Here is a 27,620-nt window from a genome sequence, read left to right on the forward strand (position 1 = left end):
TTTGTAGTTGTGTGTTCTATACTGCTGGTGTACAATCTGTTATATTCTGAAGTAATTTGTAGTTGTGTGTTATATACTGCTGGTGTACAATCTGTTATGTTCTGATGCAATTTGTAGTTGTGTGTTTTATCCTGCTGGTGTACAATCTGTTATGTTCTGAAGTAACTTGTAGTTGTGTGTTCTATACTGCTGGTGTACAATTTGTTATGTTCTGAAGTAACTTGTAGTTGTGTGTTATATACTGCTGATGTACAATCTGTTATGTTCTGAAGTAATTTGTAGTTGTGTGTTCTATACTGCTGGTGTACAATTTGTTATGTTCTGAAGTACATTGTAGTTGTGTGTTCTATACTGCTGGTGTAAAATCTGTTATGTTCTGATGTAACTTGCAGTTGTGTGTTTTATCCTGCTGTTGTACAATCTGTTATGTTCTGAAGTAACTTGCAGTTGTGTATTTAATACTGCTGGTGTACAATCTGTTATGTTCTGAAGTAATTTGTAGTTGTGAGTTCTATACTGCTGGTGTTAAATCTGTTATGTTATAAAGTAACTTGTGGATGTGTGTTCTATACTGCTGGTGTACAATCTGTTATGTTCTTAAGTAATTTGTAGTTGTGTGTTATATACTGCTGGTGTACAATCTGTTATGTTCTGAAGTAATTTGTGGTTGTGTGTTATATACTGCTGGTGTACAATCTGTTATGTTCTGAAGTAATTTGTAGTTGTGCGTTCTGTACTGCTGGTGTACAAACTGTTATGTTCTAAAGTAACTTGCAGTTGTGTGTTATACTGCTTATGAACAATCTGTTCTGTTCTAAAGTAACTTGTAGTTATGTGTTTTATACTGCTGGTGTACAATCTGTTATGCTATGAAGTAACTTGTTGTTGTATGTTTTATACTGCTGGTGTACAATTTGTTATGTTCTGAAGTAATTTGTAGTTGTGTGTTTTATCCTGCTGTTGTACAATCTGTTATGTTCTGAAGTAACTTGTAGTTGTGTGTTTTATACTGCTTATATACAATCTGTTATGTTCTGAAGGAACTTGCAGTTGTGTGTTTTATACTGCTTATATACAATCTGTTATGTTCTGAAGGAACTTGCAGTTGTGTGTTTTATACTGCTTATATACAATCTGTTATGTTCTGATGTAACTTGTAGTTATGTGTTTTATACTGCTGGTGTACAATCTGTTATGTTATGAAATAATTTGTAGTTGTGTGATTTATATTTCTTAATATGTACAATTTGTTCTGTTCTGAAGTAACTTGTAGTTGTGTGTTTTATACTGCTGGTGTCCAATCTGTTATGTTCTGAAGGAACTTGCAGTTGTGTGTTTTTAACTACTTATGTACAATCTGTTATGTTCTGAAGTAACTTGCAGTTGTGTGATTTATACTGCTGGTGTACAATCTGTTATGTTCTTAAGTAATTTGTAGTTGTGTGTTATATACTGCTGGTGTACAATCTGTTATGTTCTGAAGTAACTTGTAGTTATGTGTTTTATACTGCTGGTGTACGATCTGTTATGTTCTTAAGTAATTTGTAGTTGTGTGTTATATACTGCTGGTGTACAATCTGTTATGTTCTGAAGTAACTTGTAGTTATGTGTTTTATACTGCTGGTGTACAATCTGTTATGTTCTGAAGTAACTTGTAGTTGTGTGTTTTATACTGCTGGTGTACAATCTGTTATGTTCTGAAGTAACTTGTAGTTGTGTGTTTTATACTGCTGGTGTCCAATCTGTTATGTTCTGAAGGAACTTGCAGTTGTGTGTTTTTAACTACTTATGTACAATCTGTTATGTTCTGAAGTAACTTGCAGTTGTGTGATTTATACTGCTAGTGTACAATCTGTTATGTTCTTAAGTAATTTGTAGTTGTGTGTTATATACTGCTGGTGTACAATCTGTTATGTTCTGAAGTAACTTGTAGTTATGTGTTTTATACTGCTGGTGTACGATCTGTTATGTTCTTAAGTAATTTGTAGTTGTGTGTTATATACTGCTGGTGTACAATCTGTTATGTTCTGAAGTAACTTGTAGTTATGTGTTTTATACTGCTGGTGTACAATCTGTTATGTTCTGAAGTAACTTGCAGTTGTGTGATTTATACTGCTGGTGTACAATCTGTTATGTTCTGAAGTAACTTGTAGTTGTGTGTTTTATACTGCTTATGTACAATCTGTTATGTTCTGAAGGAACTTGCAGTTGTGTGTTTTATACTGCTGGTGTACAATCTGGTATGTTATGAAATAATTTGTAGTTGTGTGATTTATACTGCTGGTGTACACTCTGTTATGTTCTGAAGTAACTTGTAGTTGTGTGTTTTATACTGCTGGTGTATAATTTGTTATGTTCTGAAGTAACTTGTAGTTGTGTGTTTTATATTTCTTATGTACAATTTGTTCTGTTCTGAAGTAACTTGTAGTTGTGTGTTTTAACCTGCTGGTGTACAATTTGTTATGTTCTGAAGTAATTTGTAGTTGTGTGTTTTATATTTCTTATGTACAATTTGTTCTGTTCTGAAGTAACTTGTAGTTGTGTGATTTATACTGCTAGTGTACAATCTGTTATGTTCTGAAGTAACTTGTAGTTGTGTGTTTTATACTGCTGGTGTACAATCTGTTATGTTCTGAAGTAACTTGTAGTTGTGTGTTTTATACTGCTTATGTACAATCTGTTATGTTCTGAAGTAACTTGTAGTTGTGTGTTCTATACTACTGTTGTACAATCTGTTCTGTTCTGAAGTAACTGCTTATATGCAACATGTTCTGTTTCAAAAGTACTTGCAGTTGTATGTTTTTAGTTAGTTATGTTCAAGCTGTTATGTTATTTTATGGTTATGTTCTAATGTAGTCTATAATGTTCTGAAGTAACTTGTAGTTGTGTGTTTTATACTGCTTATGTACAATCTGTTATGTTATGAAATAATTTGTAGTTGTGTGTTCTATACTGCTGGTGTTCAATCTGTTCTGTTCTGAAGTAATTTGTAGTTGTGTGTTTTTAACTACTTATGTACAATCTGTTATTTTCTATGTTATGTTATGGTTATGTTCTAAGGTTAATTGTTGTCGTGTGTTTATGTGTAATACTGTTTTACTGTTGTTTATTTTTAAGTAACTTTTAGTTTCATACTGTTTTACTGTGTTATATTTTGAAGTAACTTGTAGTAATATTTTGTGCGTTTTATATTGTATATATACAATATCCTGTATTTTGAAGTAACTTTTAGTTTTACACTGTTTTTCTGTGCTTTATTTTTAAATAACTTGTAGTAATATTTTGTGCGTTTTATATTGTATTTGTACAATATACTGTATGTGAAGTAATTTCTAGTTTTACACTGTTCCACTGTACACTATTTTTAAGTAACATGTAATGTTGTGACTTTTATTGTACATGTACCATAAGACGACATATCTTAAGATGATTTTTCTATGAAGTATTAAATGAAGGTGGTTTTGAATGTGACTATTTTACTTACACCTTGATAATCAATGTCTGCACCATTCTGTAGACTTAATTCTAAGTCTTCTTTATCTCCAGTCTGGGCAGCTGTAATAAGTTTCTGTAAGTAAAACATGAATCTTAAATTCAATAAATTGTATTAAATAATTGCTGTTAAATTAGGTAATAACTATATATTCTTCTGTATAGCAATGACTTCATAAATCAGTAGTATCCTTCCTTAATAAAACTTTCAGACAGAGAGGAAATCTTTAAATAGCATGTAATTGTTGGAATTTATGCATTTTATATTATTAAGATACACAAAAATTGCTAACCTTTGAGAAATATTTTTTAAAAGAATCATGGACTAGATTTTGCATATCCTTGATTTTTCTTTTTTGTAGTGTTTTTCGGAACTTATTGCAATATTATTGATTATTTTTTTCATTCACATAGTCCTTTATTGCCCCTAGGTACTTTCTCAACTTTTTTTATATCAGATAGTAGAAATCTCTCTTTAGGGCTATTCCATTTAAACATAGCTCATACCCACGAACGGCAACGAAAAAAAATTCTATCCCTGGCTGTTGTCTGCAATAAATTGCTTCTATCCAGGTGTGTGTATTGATAAAAAATGCATCTCTACATAGATATTGTTAGCTTGAATGAAAATGCTTCTCTGGGGGGGGGGGGCTGTTTTATGAGTGGTGAGAGAATCATTTGTGGTTTTTTTTTGTGCGTTTGTTTGACAATTTTAGCTAAACCAAAACATCTGACATCCGAATCAGTTTACCGCTTTGAACCACATGTATACGCAGGAATCCAGGTTTAGTTCAAAGCGCATTTGCGACCGGGATCGAAGTAGAAGAGAACCAGATGCTCCGCAGGGCGTAGCTTTATACGACCGCAGAGGTTGAACTCTGAACGGTTGGGGCAAGTATGGACACAACATTCAAGCTGGATTCAGCTCTAAATTTGGATTGTGATTAAATAGTTGACACAGCATAGGTTTCTGACACAGAATGAATGTGTTCTAATGAACTTAACATTTTTGTTTTCTCTTAGAGCAATTCACTATGCTGTTGAATATTAATCCTCTCAAAAAAAAGTTTGAAGAAATTTTCTTTTTATTTATGAAATTTCAAATGAGAAAAATTGAACCCAATTTTTTTAATCACATCCCCCTTTCCCTTATTCCAAAACTAATCTCAATTAAAATTTCTAATGGAGTTTGCAACAATAACTACTCATTTAAATACATCATAAAATATAAAGATGTAAAAAAAACTGCTTGTTATCACTGAATGGTAAAGATTATTTTAATTTATCAGTTGGTAGTAAAAAGTGAATATACATTGTATATTATATATAACAAAGATTTAAGTTGATTCTGGACAAAGAAAGATAACTCCAATTAAAAAAAAATCTTGCTATTTCACAATATTGTGCAATTAGATATTTCTTGCTTACTATTCTGGACAAAGAAAGATAACTCTAATTAAAAAAAAATTTGCTATTTCACAATATTGTGCAATTAGATATTTCTTCCCATTGCACAATACTGTGCAATTGAAAAGTCTTGCTATTGAACAATACTGTGAAATTGAAGATTTCTTGCTATTGTGCAATACCATACAATGGAAAATTTCTTGCTATTGCACAATACTTAAAATATAATAATTTTAGATCCTGATTTGGACCAACTTGAAAACTGGGCCCATAATCAAAAATCTAAGTACATGTTTGAATTCAGCATATCAAAGAACCCCAAAATTTCAATTTTTGTTAAAATCAAACTAAGTTTAATTTTCGACCCTTTGGACTTTAATGTAGACCAATATGAAAACAGGACCAAAAATGAAGAATCTACATACACAGTTAGATTTGGCATATCAAAGAACCCCATTTATTCAATTTTTGATGAAATCAAACAAAGTTTAATTTTGGACCCCGATTTGGACCAACTTGAAAACTGGGCCAATAATCAAGAATCTAAGTACATTTTTAGATTCAGCATATCAAAGAACCCAACCGATTCATTTATTGTCAAAATCAAACTAAGTTTAATTTTGGACCCTTTGGACCTTAATGTAGACCAATTTGAAATCGGGACCAAAAGTTAAGAATCTACATACACAGTTAGATTCAGCATATCAAAGAACCCCAATTATTCAATTTTGATGAAATCAAACAAAGTTTAATTTTGGACCCTTTGGGCCCCTTATTCCTAAACTGTTGGGACCAAAACTCCCAAAATCAATACCAACCTTCCTTTTATGGTCATAAACCTTGTGTTTAAATTTCATAGATTTCTATTTACTTAAACTAACGTTATGGTGCGAAAACCAAGAAAAATGCTTATTTGGGTCCCTTTTGGCCCCTAATTCCTAAACTGTTGGGACCTTAACTCCCAAAATCAATACCAACCTTCCTTTTGTGGTCATAAACATTGTGTTTCAATTTCATTGATTTCTATTTACTTAAACTAACGTTATTGTGTGAAAACCAAGAATAATGCTTATTTGGGCCCTTTTTGGCCCCTAATTCCTAAACTGTTTAAACCAAAACTCCCAAAATCAATCCCAACCTTTCTTTTGTGGTCATAAACCGTGTGTCAAAATTTCATAGATTTCTATTCACTTAAACAAAAGTTATAGTGCGAAAACCAAGAAAATGCTTATTTGGGCCCTTTTTGGCCCCTAATTCCTAAAATGTTGGGACCAAAACTCCCAAAATCAATACCAACCTTCCTTTTGTGGTCATAAACCTTGTGTTAAAATTTCATGGATTTCTATTCACTTTTATCAAAGTTAGAGTGCGAAAACTAAAAGTATTTTCGGACGCCGCAGAAGACGACGCAGACGACGACGCCAACGTGATAGCAATATGCGACGAAAATTTTTCAAATTTTGCGGTCCTATAAAAAGGCAACCGGATACGGAAAAGAAACGAAAAAAATCCGGAAATCGTAAAAATTTACGATTTTTTTCAATAAAAATTTTACAGTCGGGAGGCTCTCAATCGGCTCAGTCAGGCTACTGCAAACAAACATATTTTTTTTTAAATTTTGGCCTTACAGGTATCATTTGTTGCAACAAAATGATAAATAATAAAATATTTACTTCATATTTGTTGGACACACATCATGGTCATTATTATACTGAAGTGAAAATAATTGTCATATTATAGAGTTCCTTGTGTTGCCTTTAAGAAAGGTGAGCTAAAAAGTGAAATGCCAATTTTGGTAAATTTCCTGCAACGCTCTCAGACCTGTTATTAACACAAAAGTACCTAGCAACCATATATTTTCAGACTAAGTATGTTAGTAGCAATCTACAGGCAATTTGGTTTCAAAAAAATAAATGCAAATTTTGATAAGGTCACCCGGCCGACCGTCCTTCAGACCCTCGACTCAAAAGTTTTTAAAGCTGATGTGGGAAAAAAAATAATTTGTATACCTGACCTACCGACCGTTTTTTCTGAAGGAAAACAAATAATTCTAAGTCCCTCAATCTTTTTATTGCCCCAAAAGAAAACAAGGCTAATTTTAAACTCGAGGCTTATTTTTAGAATGTACTGGAAAGTGGAATCTTCTTGGCTAATTATATATGCGGGAGCTGTAGTTATTTTCGTTTGTCAGTGTTTGAACATGGCAACACAACACGTCCTATTCAATGTTCAACGCGGAAAGTGTGACCATTTCGCGGAGAAAAAATATTTCTGAATTTTACAGAAAGTAACACACAAGAAAGTGTCCTGCCAGGTACAGTGTATATATATAATATATTTGTCTATCTGTAGGTTTGGGATGATGTTTGGTTCATGTTCCTATAAATGAATCTGCCCCACATCTTCTCAATTTCTTTCTCTGACAATCCCAAACTTTTGGTCCTGAAATAGGGGAATTGGGTTTAAAAAGCTAATTTCCTAAGCGAAGTGCTGCCCAAATTTTTTTTAGGTTTGGACTTAGTTTTTTTTTCAGGGGTATTTTTAAAGGGGGTGAACAAAAAGTTATTTCAGGGGGATTTTAAAAGGGGTAAACTAAAAGTTATCTCGGGGAGATTTTTAAAGTGGGAAATCAATCTCTTTCTATTAAATCCCAAACTTTTGTCTGTTAACTGGAAAATGAGTTTTATATATAACTTAAGCTTATTTCTAAGGGGAAGTGCTGCCCTTTTTTAGGGTCTGATTTAGCTTTTATAGCTTGCTGTATTATATTTCAGTTGCTGCATCAAGGACGCATGAGCTCTATACTTTTCACTTTGTCTATCTGTCCGTCAACTATTTTTGTCAAGCTAAAAGTCAAAAATTATATACATGAAATGTTATGTTTACACTGTTGTTAATATATAAAAAAAAAAAAAATGCCTACCTACCGTCCCTTCAAAATTTCAAGGGGATGATCGGAAACACAACATTATTATTTTTAGGCCTAAATTTCCTGCATCATTCCATGATTTTTTATTTAACACAAATATACGTAGCAATCTCTCTAATTTTCAAGGTCAAAGTTCAATTTACACATTCACAGCTGCTTCAGTTTTATATGATTGTGAACTGTGCAAGTAGAAATTTTAAGATGCATAACTTTAAGATCTCTTTAATATTGAAAGACTGCCTTAATACTGATTAAAAGTTCAAGTTATCAATATTTATTATCAAACCCCAGTGTGCTTGCCAGGGGTGGACCAGGATGTCTTTTAACAAATGTGTGCTCCCACAGTCCCACCTCTCCACTATTTTTTTTCTTTTTTAGCCCATTTTCCCTACTTTTAGGCCTAGAAGCCATCAGCCTTCCATTGCCCCCAACATCAAATCATTGATCCATCTCTGATTGCAACCAGGGGTATGTGATTTTAACAAACAACTCAATTAAATCCAATCTTGATGTGCAAACAGTTGCATAAATTCATTGAACAAGTGATAACAAAAATATACAGGTATACATGGAGTATTTGAACAGAATACTTTGTATTGCCTTACAAAAAAAATGACAAAATAATTTTACAAAATGAATTTTAAGATATCAAGATAAAATAATAATATAGTGAACTTGTACCCTTGACTTTCACACAATTCTGACAGTGTTTTATGCCATTCCACATCCCAGAAACATAGGTACATACAGATTATATAACAAAACAACATGATATACCCAGCAAAAGGTTTCTGACAGTGATTGTTGTAAAAAAAACCTTTCTCATCTCATTAAATTAATTTTGATACCCTCCAATTTTGCCTTTACAAAAAAAAATTAAGAATTTTAAATTTGCTTCTGTTGGTGGTAGTAAATTATATAGAAAAAAATTGCTTCTGTAGGAGGTGTCTGCATGTAAAAAAAAAAAACCACTTCTATTGGTGGTGGTGGAACAGAAAAAAACACTTCTCTACCATTGCCGAACTTGAAAAATATCACTTCTATGGGGGGTACCTTGAAATTTCAGGTGCCTTCCTTGGAGTTGAGCTATGTTTAAATGGAATAGCCCTTACTTACTTAAAGAGAAAATCATATAAATGTATGAAAACTGAATACATGCAGATGTGGGTTATAATAACGTAATGAGACTGTAACCTAATTGTATGTAGACTGAATAAATGTAGATGAGGGTTATAATTAAGTAATGAGACTGTAACCTAATTGTATGTAGACTGAATAAATGTAGATATGGGTTATAATAAAGTAATGAGACTGTAACCTAATTGTATGTACACTGAATAAATGTAGACGTGGGTTATAATTAAGTAATGAGACTGTAACCTAATTGTATGTACACTGAATAAATGTAGATGTCAGTGTTCTAGGATTTTTTTGGCACCTTGACTTACCACGGGTAAGATCAATAAAAAAATTACTTACCCACATCTAAAAGTTAAATCCGCCAACCTATGCGTTATATGTTATAGTTATTACTATGTCATTTATTAAGAGCTATAATAAATGCAACTGTAAGTTTATTTTCCTCCGATGACAAGAAAAAAAATCGTTTATGTCCCGATTTAAGCACCAGTTATCAATCCGGATTTTCCGATTTTACCGACACCGTGACCGACTTTTAGAATGATAGAAGAACGTGGTCTCTTTTGCGCTTGATTACACCTAGTAAACGAGTGCTTGAATAAAAGCGCCGATAGACATCGACAAAATCTTCGATCTTTTATCAAAGTTTTTTCTCGTGATTTAATAAAAATAAAAAGCAGATATGGGAAAATTGAAGAGGACCGGGAAATTTCAAGAGTTTTTCGGCTTCCCCGAACTTGAAAATTGACTTACCACCGGGTGACAAAGGCTAAAAAATGACTTACCCGTTGTCCTAATCCACTTACCCCAGGTAACGGGTAATGGGAATCCTAGAACACTGAGATGTGGGTTATAATTAAGTAATGAGACTGTAACCTAATTGTATGTACACTGAATAAATGTAGATGAGGGTTATAATTAAGTAATGAGACTGTAACCTAATTGTATGTAGACTGAATAAATGTAGACGTGGGTTATAATTAAGTAATGAGACTGTAACCTAATTGTATGTACACTGAATAAATGTAGACGTGGGTTATAATAAAGTAATGAGACTGTAACCTAATTGTATGTAGACTGAATAAATGTAGATATGGGCTATAATAAAGTAATGAGACTGTAACCTAATTGTATGTACACTGAATAAATGTAGATGTGGTTATAATTAAGTAATGAGACTGTAACCTAATTGTATGTAGACTGAATAAATGTAGATATGGGTTATAATTAAGTAATGAGACTGTAACCTAATTGTATGTAGACTGAATAAATGTAGATATGGGTTATAATTAAGTAATGAGACTGTAACCTTATTGTATGTAGACTGAATAAATGTAGATATGGGTTATAATAAAGTAATGAGACTGTAACCTAATTGTATGTACACTGAATAAATGTTGACGTGGGTTATAATAAAGTAATGAGACTGTAACCTAATTGTATGTAGACTGAATAAATGTAGATATGGGCTATAATAAAGTAATGAGACTGTAACCTAATTGTATGTACACTGAATAAATGTAGATGTGGTTATAATTAAGTAATGAGACTGTAACCTAATTGTATGTAGACTGAATAAATGTAGATATGGGTTATAATTAAGTAATGAGACTGTAACCTAATTGTATGTAGACTGAATAAATGTAGATATGGGTTATAATAAAGTAATGAGACTGTAACCTAATTGTATGTAGACTGAATAAATGTAAATATGGGTTATAATTAAGTAATGAGACTGTAACCTTATTGTATGTAGACTGAATACATGCAGATGTGGGTTATAATAAAGTTATGAGACTGTAACCTAACAAGAACAAAAACCTTTTAAAATGGTGGGTTGTATCAGTCGGCACTTTAAACCATAAAAAAAGATATGTCTTATTTAACTTACATGTACTAAACAAAGGCAAGGGGAGAGAACTTCTGTATTGTTTATTTTTTATTTTGAAAAATTGTCCAATATTTTTACTAATAACTGTATAGACTTAAGGGTTACATATTTGACATTGTAATCAAGGATTCTGAAGGTACTACATAAATAATACACTGTCTACTACTGGAAAGAATTTTACTGAGTATACACTTATACTTAAAAAAATATTCGATAAATTTCTTACTGAAAAAACTTTAAATTGCATTTTTGTTTGTCATCAGTTACTCAATACATATTCAATTTTTTTTATGTAACTAAACTGCCACTCAGTATTGTATGATAATAAGCAAAGCACTCCCATGTAAGTTATTGACACACTTACTTCCGAGAATATATATTAAAGTTACTAGGAAATCTGCATGTATGCAAGTGTCACCTGTGTAATGAGTAGAAGATAAGACAATTAAGTGTCACCCGTGTAATGAGTAGAAGATAGGTCGATCAAGTGTCACTCTCATAATGAGTAGAAAATAAGACCATCAAGTGTCACCCGTGTAATGAGTAGAAGATAAGTCGATTAGGTGTCACCCTTTTTATGAGTAGAAGATAAGAAAATTTAGTGTCACCCGTGTTTATATGAGTAGAAGATAAGACGATCAAGTGTCACCCTTTTAATGAGTAGAAGATATGACAATCAAGTGTGACCCATGTAATGAGTAGAAGATAAGACAATTAAGACGATATCTGCTATAGTTATTAGCAACACCTTAGTTGGTCAAATGTTGTGAGTCACCATGCTATGTCCCGGTTTTGTTCTTGTTTGTTTGATCTGTTTTCTTCGAAATAGTAGTTTTGTTACATTCGCCTAGAATTCTACAGGTTTTTATCTCAAATTACCACTTACTTGTATCTAATTGTACAATAATGCGGAACAAAACCACACAAGGAGACTATTAGGTAAATCTTACCTTATTCCAAACCTCCATTATATCCTAAAAATAGAAAAGAAAAATTATATTCAATATATACTGTTGAGTTATCATTGAGGTACATGTATTATAGTTACTGCCAATTAAAAATACATGATCATTATTGGATGTAATATACTGACCTAATATTTTTATATATGAATGTGACCTACCGAATTAGACTATTTACCGGATTTGTAATCACATAAGCAACACGACGGGTGCCACATGTGGAGCAGGATCTGCTTACCCTTCGGGAGCACCTGGGATCACCCCTAGTTTTTGTTGGGGTTCCTGTTGTTTATTCTTTAGTTTTCTATGTTGTGTCATGTGTACCACTGTTTTTCTGTTGTTTTTTTTTCATTTTTAGCCATGACGTTGTCAGTTTGTTTTAGAGTTATGAGTTTGACTGTCCCTTTGGTATCTTTCGTCCCTCTTTTAGATACTAATTTTAATTGATTAATAATAGCATTGAAACAGTGATTTATCTCAACTTTTCTGCACTATTAGAAGTTAATGAACTGAACTCAAAACCTTGAAGATCTGATCACATACCTAAATGAGGTTCAGATGTATTCTACAAGCAGGGTGTGACCTTTTCCATTGAACATCAGAACATCTATTGCACTTTCCCAGACCTGAAAATGTCAAAAGTTTTATTTACCAGCATTAAGACACACATAAAGAACAATATTAAATATCATATTGCAGCTTCTCGAAACACTGTCTATAATCAACTAGACCAGTCACATTAATTTCAATCATTTTTTTTATTCCGTAAGTGCCTGTCGAAAGATAGGACCTATAACGTAGTGGATTTAGTTAATAGTTGTGCACCATATTTGTTTTTCCTTTATTGTTGTAGTAGGCTGTTGATTTTTTTTCTTTTGAAATGTTTCACATTTTATCATACCAAGGCTATTTATAGATTCATAGTATATGGTATATATGGGTTTTGCTGATTGTTGTAGGCTGTTGGAGGACCTGTAATTGTTTTTATCCCCGGCTTAGTTTATATCTAGGATTTTGATTGGTTAACGCACAACGTTACAAAACCCATAGCCCCTGGGTGTTGCTAACCCATATCCCCGGACGTTGCTAACCATTATCCCGGGGAACTTGACTCAATCTAGTTTCTCTGTCTCTGTATTAAAAACGTCTTATATTTGACTACATGTACGGTTCTACCAGAGGTAGTACCCTACACCCCGTAAAAAATATGCAAAATTTCCAAATTTCAATAAAACTTTTTTACGTTACATTTTGTACCCGAATTGCATAAAACTCGCTCGACTCGGACTAAGACCGGGGATAAATCAATATCTACGTTCATATCCATAGATATGGATATGAACTTAGATAACTTATAATATCTTTGTCCTATGGTTTAGAAATAATTGTATCATTGTTAATAATACCACATCTCCTTATTATCATATGGTATGGGTTTTGCTTATTGTTGAAGGATGTTGGACGACCTATAATTGTTTATATCTTTGTTCTTTGGTCTAGGGATACTTGTATCATTGTTAATCATACCACATTTCCTTATTTTTTTATGGTATGGGTTTTGCTCATTGTTGAAGGATGTTCGACAACCTGTAATTGTTTATATCTTTGTTCTTTGGTCTAGGGATACTTGTATCATTGTTAATCATACCACATCTCCTTATTTTTATATGGTATGGGTTTTGCTCATTGTTGAAGGATGTTGGACGACCTGTAATTGTCTATATCTTTGTTCTTTGGTCTTGGGATACTTGTATCATTGTTAATCATAACATGAATTTTCATGCACATTTTCTTTGTAAAATGAATGTTGTCTAATTTCAAACTATTGGTTAACAGTAAGATTAGTTGCACAGTAGAAACAAAAATTGCTAACATTCTACAAATCAACATTACCAAGCTGCTCATCAAATATAAAATCATTCCCTTCCATAGAAGCCGAGAAAAAGCAATTTTCATTGTACAATGAGTGATGTATTATTTCAAACTATCAACCAACAGGAAGTGGCTGTATGACAGGTGTGAAAACAGGAAGTGAACGTATGACAAATGTGAAAACAGGAAGTGGTTGTATGGCAGATGTGAAAACAGAAAGTGGCTGTATGGCAGATGTGAAAACAGGAAGTGGCTGTATGGCAGATGCGAATACAGGAAGTGGCTGTATGGCAGATGCGAATACAGGAAGTGGCTGTATGGCAGATGTGAAAACAGAAAGTGGATGGTTGGCAGATGCGAAAAACAGGAAGTGGCTGTATGGCAGATGTGAAAACAGAAAGTGGCTGTATGGCAGATGTGAAAACAGGGAGTGGCTGTATGGCAGATGCGAATACAGGAAGTGGCTATATGACAGATGCGAAAACAGGAAGTGGCTGTATGGCAGATGTGAAAACAGGAAGTGGCTGTATGACAGGTGTGAAAACTTCATTTTGAAGAAGCAGCAAATATTAATTTTTAAGTCTTTGATTGAACTGTCCAGGGTTCAAACCCACCACCTCACACACTTAAATTGAACACAATACCACAACACCTTGAAGATCAATGAGGTGGTTTTTATAAATTGATTTGTCTTTAAAAACATATATTATACAATACATAATAATAAGATAAATACTTATGTACCTCTGAGAGTCAGTCTATTTTATAAGTAAGGTTGTGCCATCATCTAAAGCATCTGTGAAAAATATAAATCATATTTACTTGTTTAAGCACGATATATATGTAAACTAAAGTATGATTTAAAAATACTTCATTTGTACTTGTTATGAATGTTTCTTATAATCATATCAATGTGTGTGTGTTGCATGAACCATCGAAATTCGTATGATATTGTATTAAAACGGATTTTTGAGGTAGATTTTGTTTTATTTTCTATTCTATTGCATTATTTGCAGGTTAACTGATTTCAGCAAGTCAACATGGTGGCTCCTTAGTTACGAAATGTCAACTTTGGATTTGACGGAAGCTTACGTCAAAAACATGTAAATGAAAAATGGCAAATGTTGGGTTTGGGAATTGAAAGAAATAAAAAGATTTTTTCAAGTGGTTATTCACGAAATGATCCATGCAAGCTACAGATTTATTAGAATGTTTGAGCTTTATCTAACAGGGAGTAAATAAGAACAGCCCCACACACAGCATACCCAACCTTACTTCTGTTTTTTTGAGGACCGTATTTGTCCTATTAGAATCAAAATAATTTGTGGAAGCCATAGATAGTTTGAAATTTACACATGGCATTGGACCGTGATATTGGTCAAATTTATCCCGCGCTAACGCTCAAGATAAAATTCGAATATCACTACCCAGGCCATGTGTAAATGTCCAACAATCTATGGTTTCCATGAATTATTTCTTAGTTATTTCATTAACATGAATAATCCTAAATTTTATGGCCAGATACATGAAAATGTAGACCTTGTCATATGAGGTTATTTTTGAATTGTTGACTACATATTAACCTGTATTATATATTGACCTGTATACATCTACTATATATTGACCTGTATATATCTCCTATAGACTGACCTTTACACATCTCCTATATATTGACCTGTACGCATCTATATATTGACCTTTACACATCTATATATTGACCTTTACACATCTATATATTGACCTGTACACATCTCCTATACATTGACCTTTACACATCTCCATTCTTGCTTTGTTGAGTTGCTGTCTCATCGACATATATCTAACTTTATTTTTCTATAGCACAAGTTCAATGCCTATATGGGGACGGAGTCCCCAATAACAGTAGAAAATTCAATAAAAAAAAAATACGGGAAAATTTCCCCAATTTTTCATTGTACTAATGAACTCAAAATCGTTCAAATTTTTTTTGTCGTGTTTTGAAATCCCGGACCTGCGCAGAAATGTACAATGTACTTCCTTTTTCCGGTCTCGTTTGTATGAAACTTTGAGTAAAATATATATTTATCAGTCTAGTATAAAATAGGAAGGAACGCGCAATAACAATTTCATTTTTAATAATTCCTTGATATGAAAAAACGTTAGAGTCTACCTGATGATAGCGTTTCTTTGTTTACATTGCATATGACGTCATAATTTAAATAACGTCACAACTAAAATCCATTACAACAGAACCAAAATTGGAAACGTTACGGTATTTCCGTTTCTTTTTTTTAACAAATATTTTTAAAGTTACAAAAAAATAATTCATACAGACTTCGTCCCCATTTACAGGTAATGCCTGCCTCATATTATTTGAAGACAAATAACATTGTAATGATGTCATCACATTCTTTGTGTCTTGTTTACTATAAAAACATTGATGTTATGGTATTTTGAATGTAAAAACTATATGTTGATTATCTCCCCTTATAGAGTTTGAACATTTTACATTATCTCCCCTTATAGAGTTTGAACATTTTACATTATCTCCCTTTATAGAGTTTGAATATTTTACATTATCTCCCCCTATAGAGTTTGAACATTTTACATTATCTCCCCTTATAGAGTTTGAACATTTTACATTATCTTCCCTTATAGAGTTTAAACATTTTACATTATCTCCTCTATAGAGTTTGAACATTTTACATTATCTCCCCTTATAGAGCTTAAACATTTTACATTATCTCCTCTATAGAGTTTGAACATTTTACATTATCTCCTCTTATAGAGCTTAAACATTTTACATTATCTCCTCTATAGAGTTTGAACATTTTACATTATCTCCCCTTATAGAGCTTAAACATTTTACATTATCTCCTCTATAGAGTTTGAACATTTTACATTATCTCCCCTTATAGAGCTTAAACATTTTACATTATCTCCCCTTATAGAGTTTGAACATTTTACATTATCTCCCTTTATAGAGTTTGAACATTTTACATTATCTCCTCTATAGAGTTTGAACATTTTACATTATCTCCCCTTATAGAGCTTAAACATTTTACATTATCTCCTCTATAGAGTTTGAACATTTTACATTATCTCCCCTTATAGAGCTTAAACATTTTACATTATCTCCTCTATAGAGTTTGAACATTTTACATTTGAAACAAATTTCAATATAGTAACTAAATGATCCTATATAGTTCATATATAATGTACACTTACCTATAATAACAACTTGGCTGGACAAGAATCACATTGACTATAATAACAACTTGACTGTACAAGGATCACATTGACTGGACACGGATCTAATAAATACAAATAATAGATGTTCAAACTAAAGACAAGGCTAAAAAGAAAACACCAACAAACAACAGTACACAAAACTAAAAATTAAAAATTAAAGACTGAGCAACAGGAAACCCATCAAAAGTTGGGGGTTATCTCAGGTGCTCCACATGTGGCACTTATGTTGCTCATTAATGTAAGTACAAACTCAGTGATAGTTCTAATTTAAAGATAGTTTTCAATGGTTGAACATGTTGAATACAATGTTGACCTCTTTCATTGAATGGTTGCTATCTCATTGACATTAACATCCAATCTCTCATGCATACATGTACACCACAAGTGACTTCTTAAAAACTCTTACTCTTTAAGCAACTCACAATGTAATGATTGCAATGTTTTGTTTAGTTTGGACTCCCAAATGCAATTAATTTTGTAATTATGTCATGTTATTTTTTGTTTCCAATTTATTTAACAAAAGTAGATGAGGGCAAAATGTTAATCTTGTTTAAAAAAAATTCAAAATCAAAGTGATGGAAATCACTCCTGGAAAGATTGGAAGAGTAGCTTGAGTAATTTTTTTGGACTATTTTATGCAGAAAATTATATTTTTTTCAGACATTGTTCCTGTAAGCACATGTACTCCCCTAGAATCCGGCATTGGTAATATGTTTGTTTAATTTCAAAATACCCACCAATTCATACATGTCATATAATTATATTTTAAACAAAATTTTAATGTTTTTCTCTAAATTCTCGAAATTGAATGTAATTCATAGTTTATTTATTTGATGTAAAAGTTTCAAACCAATCTTATATTTGACATCTCATAAACGGCCCCATCACAGCGGCACTTCTGTATAAAGGAACTGATGTGATCCCATTAAAGCATCGCAGGGGATATCATCGTAATACCTGGTGTTCATCCATCCGGTCTTGTTTACACTCTCATGTGTACAATTTTTGCCAGATTGTTATATCATCAGCAATGACAATTTCGAAAATAAGTCCTAAGGCAGCAACCATTTGATTTTCTGGGGGGGGTATGGTTTTTGGAGAAAAAAAAATTGTCGCCGCAGGCGAAAAAAAAGTTTGTACAGAAAATAAAACCATAGCCCCCCCCAGAAAATCAAATGGTTGCTGCCTAAGCTTTGACCTTTTGAAATATAAATTATAACGGAAATCCCATTGCATTTTCTCTGAAGCTTTTATTTCTCCATTAAACTTAAAAGGAAAAGGAAAAACAATAATTTTTATTAGTTATTGCCCTTGTTCCTTGGTTACACAAAATATGTGCAATACAAGGGACATAGGAACTTTGTTCTTTTATTGAAAGTAAAATTAATATGTGGACCTAGATAGAAACTGGAATTTACTGATAAGCCTAGGTATGATCACGCTCTATTACAGATTACTTTTTTTCACGTCATCTTTCATGTCACAGGAAACGATATCAGGATATTGTGGTTTAGTTGTCAGTTATGTTGTTAGTCAGTTGTGGAAGCCATCGCTCCGCTAGGTTCAATTTCAGATGAAACATGTCCGAGGATCTGTGCATCATCCTCTGCACTTGCCATAGCCGACAACATACGAAAAAAAATTGAGAAAAACTTTTCTGCGATTTATCATCTTGTTTTATTACATGAACTAAATTGTCCTTAATTAAAGACCATGTATACTTCATCGGAAATAATTGGATGTTATCCTCAATTCCTAACCCTAGTTACATACGGATACCTCCGATGATTTTACTTTATACCTCCGAGTTTAACTGCTGCGAACATATCTTTATTTATATTTTTTTTCTTGTCAAAATGATGTGGATGCTTGAGCATCTGAGCATACATGCAAGCTACGCCACTGTTAAAACAGTTCACTTACCTTTACAAAGTGATAAATTGACTGGACTTGAATCAAATAAAAATGGACAGTAGATCTTTAAACTGAAAATATAAAATAGCTCAATTTCAGTTCTTCACATTTATATAAATATCGGTTGAACCATCTCTGAACATTTAACTCCATGTGGTGAACCAATGCCTGTGTGAATAATTTCGATAGAGTCCCTGAAGTGGATACCTTGGTACATGTACATGTATGCAGGGTTGTCAAATTATGCAAATGAATGCAACATTAAAATAATACTCCAAATTGACAATGTTCAACACTTCAAATGGTCTGCAATTTTATTTGCTATGGTCTTCACCTGCAAGGCAGGCTTCATCAGGACAATTTTTATACAGACATTAATCTTGGTTCAGTTGTTATTTCGTGGCAAGTATGATTCACACAGGCGTTGGTTCACCATGCAGACTATTTGAAGTGTTGTTGTCAATTTGCAGTATCATTTCTAAACATGTATATATAATACTTTTTTAGCTTATGACAAGTAACTTGTCATGAATGAAAGAGATTTAACCTTCCATAGTACCATACATAGCTCAGTGTAGGAGTTTTTAGGACAAATTTACAATAGCATGAGGGCCTGTTATTAGCAAGACTGTCTAATGGGAGTTATTTTTGTGTCACATTACTGTGCTATTAGCCAGGCTGTCTAATGGGAGTTATTTTTGTGTCAAGTCACTGTATTATTAGCAAGACTGTCTAATGGGAGTTATTGTTGTGTCACGTCACTGAGCTATTAGCAAGGCTGTCAAATGGGAGTTATTTTTGCGTCACGTCACTGTATTATTAGCCAGGCTGTCTAATGGGAGTTATTTTGTGTCATGTCACTGTGTTATTAGCCAGGCTGCCTAACGGGAGATATTCTTGTGTCACTTCACTGTATTGTTGAAAAGGTGAATATCCAAAATTGTCAACACGACTGTCACGAGAAGGTTATTTCATTAAGCATGTTAAGGCTTGACAATTTTGGATATTCACCTTTTCAACGGGACAAAATTGTTTTATTATACCGAACTAACAGTGGAAGGGCATTTTGAACACTTACACTGTAAAGTCTATATTTTTAACAAAACCATGATAACACACAGACTGACTTTTGAAAATACATTTTTGTGTTCAAAATACTCGAATTTACAACAAAAGTAGAATCTTTTTGTAAAATATTGATGGCCCTGAAAAGGACCATTTATAAGAGATATCATCGGCTTCTGGCACAGTCTCAGTTATATTCATGTCCAATGTCTTATTTCCTCGTCCCTCGATGGGCTTCCAGTGTAACGTGAACGCTGCCATTTTGTTTATTTATGCCTGTGGCGTCATTTTCATGGGAGGTAACTCAAGTACAAATAAACAAACTGAAAAGGTTATTCACCGGTGAATAATAGGGTTATTCCCCGCTGGTGTAAGCTTTCAGGGTTATTCGTCCTTCATTGCAATTGAATGAAAATTAAATGAATTATTCCATGTCTCGTGATAACGTTTCACCCAATAGAATTATTTGAAATATATGTAAGGTATAATAATTAGTGTTGTCAACGGTTAACCGGTTAACCGGTTAATCGGTCGAACGACCGAATACCGAATACCAAAAACGCTAACCGGTTAACCGGACTTTTTTTCAATTTTGATAGATTTTATATAAATTTGTATTGAAATTATTAAAAGGTTAGGTTTTACTTTAAAATGTCGTCGTGGTAATTAATTTGACTGTAAATTGATTACTATTGTTAATCCCATCAACATAAAATTAATTAGAATTTGTCTCTCAGCTCGGGGCAGGATCTAAAGAAACATAATTAGTATACTTGTTTTTTTAGCAGTAACTCTAAATCAGTAATGCGATTAAATTTTACGATTTACTTCATTATTTCGTTTCTGATCTAATATTGTGTAAACCTACATCTAAATGTGCAACCTCCGTCGTGCAAGGTTTAGTCTTACTTTAAACGAAATGCTAACTCAAAAATTGTGAAATGCAAACCAATGTGAATGTGCTCAATGCATACGTGATAATACGAGTAACATGCAAACAAAGTAAAGAAACAGGCCGTACGGTGACCTTTAGTTGTTGCTTTCTGTGTAATTTTGATCTCTTGTGGAGAATTGTCTCATTGGCAATCATACCACATCTTCTTTTTATAATTAATCACTCAAAATGAAACACTCCACATCATTTTCGGAGACAACAAGTGAAAAGGAAAGAATAATAATTTTCAAACACATTCAATTCCACGACATCAAGTAGTTTTTTTTATTTTATTTTTCAATCTGAAGTTGGTACAAACGCTATAGTTGATACGGTGTAGTTGCTTATCAAAAGTCAAACTTCGCAAGAATCCTCACAGACAAGCCTGATAATGCCAGAGGAAAAACTTCAATTCTAAAGCATAAATTTATCACTTAGATAACAGGTTGTTAAATTGACACTCATACCACATCTTATATCCATGTGAAGGATACTACTGATAAGGCTTGCAAGCACCAACTCAAACTACCGGTTAACCGGTTAATCGGTCGAACGATTATCCGAGTAACCGGTTAGGCAAAAGTGTACGATTTGACAACACTAATAATAATACATATTATTATACCTTACATATATTACAAACAATTCTATTGAATAACAACTTATCACGTGACATGGAATAATTCGGTTAATTTTCATGTAATTGCATGGGAGGACGAATAACCCTTAAAATTTACACCAGCGGTGAATAACCCTATTATTCACCGGCGAATAACCTTTTTAGTGTCTAGATTTGAACTCGAGTTACCTCCCATGCAAATGACGTCACAGCAGTGATCGGGAAGGTCGAGCGCCCTGCGCCTATAGCGCATATTGACCAGAAATGGCGCATAGAGTGACAAATGTAAGCGCCCACGTGGCGCACGATATTTTTCACATCGTTTCGAAACGTTTAGATATCGTCAAATGGATTTCTAATCGTGTTCCGTGCCGCCATGTGTGTGTACACAACTGTATAATGTTGCTCCAATCATAGGAGCACCTATATACATTTTTGGGACGTCTCATTGTTTTCCTATGGTAATAGAACCATGAGGTTTAACGTCTCGGGTGTTTTCCTATGGTAATAATAGAACCATGCGGTTTAACTGATAACCCAAAAAACGTAATTAACCATCATTCATTATATAATTTTTTATAAACAACTTTAAATTTGTGAAATTTTGCTATTACAGACGAGATGTAACTCTAATAATAATAATAATTTAGTTTAGCTTGCTATTATTTCGATTGAAAACCCCCCGAAGCCTTTTTATGAATATAGTTTTTGTCTCCATAAAAGGCGCTTAACTGTCCTTGGCATTTTTTGGTCTTTGGCCAGTTTTGACATTTTGTAAACATGACCAGCGAATTATTGTTTTGTTCTATCAATTAGTGGTACTCTCTACTGTTATTTTTGTCATCGTGACAAAGTAATAATGATAATACATGAAGTGCAGAGGAAGTGCCTGAAATGTCCTCTAATTTACGGAACGTCTGGAATAAGTATGGTATCGACGAAGACCCAAATTTATTGTTAATAAAACCCAACATGAACATGAACAAGCCAAGGCAACAGTACCAGTTTAAACATTGTAAATAAAGGTTATCTTTAATATTGTCTGCTATGGAAGAACTTATTGTATATTCATTGAAATTACAGAATCACAGGAACAATATCCATGATATTATTTAAAATCGTAAAGGTAAGTACCAACACCTCTTTGCCAAAAAATAATGATACTTTTTATTTTTTTTACCGAAGTCAATTCAAATGGCCCACTCATTTGACAATATGGCCCATTATTTTTTAAAATGGCCCATTGAATTTATTTTTGAGGGGCCCTGGGCCCATAGTGAAAAAAACCTTCCAGATCACTGCGTCACAGACGTAAATAAACAAGATGGCAGCGTTCACGTTACACTGACAGCCCATCGAGAGACGAGGAAATAAGTCTTTGGAAATGAATAGAGTGTCAGCAGCCGATGTTATCTCCTCTAAACGGTCCTTTTCAGGGCCATTAATATTTTACGAAAAGATTCTACCTTTGTTGTACATCCGAGAAATTCTAGAACACAAACATGACAAATATATTTTCCTGAGCTATTTTCAAACGTCAGCTTGTGTTTGTTATGTAAAAAATATAGTGTTCAAAATGCCCTTCCACTGTTTATTCGGTACAATAAAACAATTGTGGCCCCATAGAATCGATGAATATCCAAAATTGTCAACACGAGAAGGTTATTTCAATGTCTAAGTTGATGATTTGTAGACCTTATTTTGATTGTTTTTACTTATTGAAATTTCAAAACTACGAAATCAACAAATTATTGACATTTCAGGGGCAATAACTCGAAAAAATGATAAATAATTTTTCTAAAAATTCCACAGAAGATAAACCGAGACCTCCAAATTGTCAAATTTGCTTTAACTGCTTTAGTTTTTAAGATATATAAACCAAAAACTTTCAAAATTTACTAAAAATTGTCATTTCAGAGGCAAAAACTCCGAAACATGTAGTTAAATTTTTTGAAAATTTTACAGGAGATACGAGGATTTGCTCTATCTGCTTTAGCTTTTGAAATAAAAAATGTATAAGCCAAAAAATGCAAATTATCCCTATGTTCTATTTTTAGCATCATCAGCCATGTTTGTTAATGGATTAAATCAAGAGATACAATTTTTAAACTACAAATGTAGATGCCCTTAGGAACATTCAGGTAAATTTGATAACATTTAGCCCAGTAGTTTCAGGTGAGAAGATTTTTAATTCTTTGACGGCAGACAAGATGATGGCGGAGAAAATCCCGAAGTGATGGCAAAATTATTGGTAAAGTTTCTTTACCTGAAATCTTCAACACACTTATGTTTGAAACATTGAATAAAATGGTTTCCCTTTTCGACACAAAAACAAAATATTACTTAAGGCTTAAATTAAAATATTGTTTGTTTGCCCTTTACCGGCCGACCCTATTAATTCGTTCCGACTGAAAATCATTTATTTGTATTTACCAGCAATATTTTATTTTTATCTATTTTTTCGTTCCTACCAAAAATCTCATATTTGTATTTCCCGCTCAAAACTTATTTACTGGAATCCTCGGGTTTTTATCTTATCATGTTATGGTAAGCATTTTGTTTTTATAAATTGAATTTTAAATAAAAATTGGACCTTTCTAAAAATAATGGAAGACCAGTCACCTTCAAGTATCTTTGGTCAAAAGTCCTGGACCTTCCATTGCTTAAAGTAAATTTGAACCCCTGATTAATATACAACTTGAAAATTTGTATTTATAAACAATTCAATGATACAATATTGGGCCTAAATTAAAATGTTGTTTGTTTGCCCTTTTCCGACCCTATTTTTTGAAACAGGGTAGGTAGGTAGGTTAAATATTTTATTTTTCTTTCCCATAAAATAACTTAGCTCGGTACATTTTTTGTCATTGGTAGGCAGGTAGGTATAATATTTTATTTTATAGATACAATATATGCATGACATCAGTTTTGTCTGTATTTGCTTTTGTTTTAAGAATAATCGATTTTACTGATCTTTACTTTTATTAAAGTTTCTAAATAGTCCAAGCTGGAAGTTATGAAAAAAAATTATCATGTAGAATGTGAAGTTAATTCATATGCACTACTACATGTATTTGTTTTCAAATATCAAAATATATATAGGGCTCGAGCATATTTTCAACAATTATATGCCTGGAACTTTTAAGAATTTTAACTTGCACTGATATTCTGTACTACGTACATGTACCTTGTACGTTTAACTTAACCGAAAGATTTCATAATATCATATATATCTCCCTAGCATGGTTTGTGAAACAGCTGTACAATGTGCAATCTATTAGGGGGAGGTAGGACCTTTATCAGGACCCCAGGATCGGGAGTTTTTAAGCTCGGGATTTCAGGATTTCCAGGAATTGTTTTTTTTTTAATTTCGGGATGCAGAATTTAAATTTATTTATATTCGGGAGCTCAGGATTTGGTGTTTTAAAGCTCGGGATTGCAGGATCAGAACCCTCCTATCCCATCTATACGGCATTCTGACATTCTACCAATTCTATTAAAATTTGAACTGAAATTATCAGAGATGATATCTGTGAAATAAAAAAAATATTTGACTAGAATATAAAGCCACTGCCCTGTCATCATGCAACCAGTTAAAAGAGCTAAAACTAAGCATTTATCTTACTTTACTTACAACCCTAAAGACTTAATGTTTAAATTTTCGTGTGTCCCAGTGTTATCAATAAAAATCTAAAAGACTCGAAACTCAAATGTCACGTATTTTACATCGCATTTATAACTGGTCTGAAAGGAAAACTTGGCTGCGATTTCACTGCCAATCATTCTCCAATATACAGGACTTCGGTTCATGTCAGATATAAATAAAATGTCAAAACTGGTAGAAAGCAGCGTTAACATAATCATCCTGATATACGGATCACTAAAGGTCATCCTTACATAGGATACAACATCCGTTAACAAAATATTTTGTACACACGTTGATAATTTTGTATTGGACAAACTTTTTTGAATGAACCCTGCTCTTCAAGTATAAGGGCAACGTTTGTCATACTTTCAACATCGACATCAATCAAATGCTTTGGATCTCTAAATGCAAGTGTTCCTGCCAAACGCTCACGTGATACCAAATGGACTTAACATTATACGGGGAAGACTAAAACCCGAGGATTCTGGTAAAAAAGTTTTGAGCGGAAAATACAAATATAAGATTTTCGGTAGGAACGAAAAAAAAAATAAAATAAAATATTGCTGGTAAATACAAATAAAAGATTTTCAGTCGGAACGAATTTATAGGGTCGGTCGGTAAAGGGCAAACAAACAATATTTTAATTTAAGCCTTGCATACATATCATTATTATACAACATTTTGTGTTGAAGGCTTCACTGCGACTTTGATATTAAGAACAACAATAAAAGCACTGTTCCTTTGCTTTCTGTGTGTGATTTTTTGCTGTGCATGTACTGATTTTGTGTCATTAATGGATACCACATACCATTTGTTGTTCTTATTATTATTTATTGTTTTTCAATGGCAGCTTCAGCACATCCAGTACATTGTATGTGCTTTTGAGTGCATGTTTTACAAATTTTTGGTCAGATGGAACAATTAAAAACAGCCATCATAAAAGAGTGATGCTGCAATGTGCAGTTAAATACATAGAGTTGAATACTTTTCATCTAAATATGGCACCATTGAACTATATTCTTCACCTTTGGCATTACTAAACTGTAGTATTATCTTGAAGAACATATATATTAAAACAATAAATACTTAAAAACTATTTGAACAATATTTATATTTGTTGAATAAAAATAATAAAAATTTGTAAGGGTTCCGCGGAACCCAGTGTCTAGCTCGCCTACTCTTTCTGTTAATCGCAGGCTCAACAAAAACGAGGAAATAAATCAATAAAATATTCCTCTTGATATTATCTTTAAATTGTAAGAAGCTTCTGTCCAAAGTTGGTAAAAATCCAGGATAGTTTATGAATCTAATATACTGTTTAAAAACTTTTAACTGCAGACTAAATGTAATGTCAACTGGCAGAAAACTAAATTTCCTTCTAGATACTAGCTTTTGATCATTAACAACCTTCTGTCCAAGTTTGGAACAGATCCAAAATAATATCAGAGAGTTCAATTTTAAAAAGCTTAACTACAGAGTAAATTGTGTTGTTTCCACAGGCGCTTGGGTATATAGGATACAGATTTTTTTTTTGCTGATTAAAATATTCAATTTTCTATATTTATAATAAATATCTATCACCTCTGTGCATGTCTCACCTAGTTTCGAGTGATTTAAACGACCCAGAGAAAATACCCAATTTTATTTGTTTCTTAGTATGGATAGTAAAATTGGGTATTTTCTCGTGGTCGTTTAAATCACTCGAAACTAGGTGAGACATGCACAGAGGTGATAGATATGTATTATAAATATAGAAAATTGAATATTTTAATCAGCAAAATAAAATCCAAAAAAAAATCTGTATCCTATACCCTAGTCCAAATAATTATGACGTCTTGATAGTCGACCTTCGTATGGATAGAAACAAGTGCCTGTGAGCTGGGACTAGTCCAAATAATTATGACGCCTTGGACGGCTATTTTATAAAAAAATTTGGACGCCCTCCTGCGAGGGAACTAAAAAAATCCAAATATAAAAATACCCTCAGAAGACGGCATGATTATCTGGACTAAGCTGGGACCAGCATTTCAACTTGCACGTCTTATTTTAACAAACTCAGCTGGGACCAGCATTTCAACTTGCACGTCTTATTTTAACATACTTCTTTGAGTCATTCACAACATATTGGATATATCTTTGAGTATGTTTGACATAAACCGTCTATTCTTACCATTTCTTTCACAATCGTTAGGAAACATACTTTGACAGGGAGCGGGAAACTATCTACTACGGGTTACACTAATGACTGGACCGAATGACAGGACCGAATGACAGGACCAAAAAAAATACACAAAAAATATATAAGAAACTTTAGAAAACGTGACATGACCAACTCTGATAATGACAGGACCAACTTCGACAATAACAGGACCAAATAAAAATGCTAATTAACTTTTTTATTTTTCAAAAGAATTATCTCAGATTTGAGACGTATAACTAACATATTCTAATATACGTCCTTGATTTATGTTATAAAAAATAATAATTTATTTTCAAAAACTTTCAAAATCGTGACATG

General features: G+C 32.8%; 2 long non-coding RNA genes across 3 annotated transcripts in view; both read right to left on the reverse strand.

The window, feature by feature from the left end:
• LOC143054898 (uncharacterized) overlaps nucleotides 1-27,620 on the reverse strand; it is a 241,665-nt gene that overhangs the window by 211,590 nt on the left and 2,455 nt on the right. The gene's annotated exons all lie outside the window — the stretch shown is intronic.
• LOC143054896 (uncharacterized) lies at nucleotides 3,483-27,328 on the reverse strand. 2 transcript variants are annotated; one of them, XR_012971869.1, is made up of 6 exons: nucleotides 27,273-27,328; nucleotides 18,848-18,909; nucleotides 16,901-16,986; nucleotides 12,365-12,447; nucleotides 11,810-11,833; nucleotides 3,483-3,568 (listed from the first exon to the last, which is right to left on the reverse strand). It is a non-coding gene; the product is annotated as an uncharacterized LOC143054896 (long non-coding RNA). The 2 variants fall into 2 exon arrangements; XR_012971868.1 differs by lacking the exons at nucleotides 3,483-3,568; nucleotides 11,810-11,833; nucleotides 12,365-12,447 and adding an exon at nucleotides 13,663-14,489.

The sequence above is a fragment of the Mytilus galloprovincialis genome, chromosome 12, assembly GCF_965363235.1.
Source record: "Mytilus galloprovincialis chromosome 12, xbMytGall1.hap1.1, whole genome shotgun sequence".
Classification (NCBI taxonomy): Eukaryota; Metazoa; Mollusca; class Bivalvia; order Mytilida; family Mytilidae; genus Mytilus; species Mytilus galloprovincialis.